Here is a 672-nt window from a genome sequence, read left to right as displayed (position 1 = left end):
CAGGGGGGTGGGTGGGGCACCCCTCAGCCCTAGGCCTGCCCAAATCTGAGGGTGCCTGGCGGCACCAGGCAGCCAAGTCAAGGCCGTGCAGGAGGGCAGGTACCTCTGGTGCAAAGTTGTCTTTTCCCCTGTGTGCTCGGTCCAGTTTCCTGACCCTGGTTCATGCTTATCTCTGGGGCCTTCACCTGTTTTTGTAGCACCTCCTTTCCTGTGCAGTGCTTTGCTCATCCCCTTTTGCTTGGTGCCAACTGCACTGTGCCAGTGGGGTGGGTGAAGGGCCAAAAGCTGTTAGGGTGTCCCGAGGTGGCTAGTCCTGTCAACTGGGGTCTTTGCTGTGGCAGAAGGGCTCCTGGCTGCATTTTGGGGATCTGCCATCACCTACCCACTTCAGACAGAGTGTTTTGTGGGCACGGCATCACCCTTTGAAGTTGCCTCACCTGGGAGGCTCTGTGGCTGTTACCGAGCAGCACTATCGAGGGAGCTGTTGACACAGCTGGCTTCCTCCAGCCCCTTGTCCCCAGCTCCCAGAGCTGGGCTGGGCTGGAGATATCAAGCTGTTCAGCCCTGTGGCTGAGGGAATGCCCCCCGTCCCCTCCTGCGGGGCTCTGTGCCACCCCAGGGCGTGCAGACCTCTCTTGTTTGGGCACCCAAGGGGCTGGGGGCGGGGACGCT

The sequence above is a fragment of the Merops nubicus genome, unplaced genomic scaffold (assembly GCF_000691845.1).
Source record: "Merops nubicus isolate BGI_N331 unplaced genomic scaffold, ASM69184v1 scaffold27888, whole genome shotgun sequence".
Classification (NCBI taxonomy): Eukaryota; Metazoa; Chordata; class Aves; order Coraciiformes; family Meropidae; genus Merops; species Merops nubicus.
Note: the sequence above shows the minus strand (reverse complement) of the source record.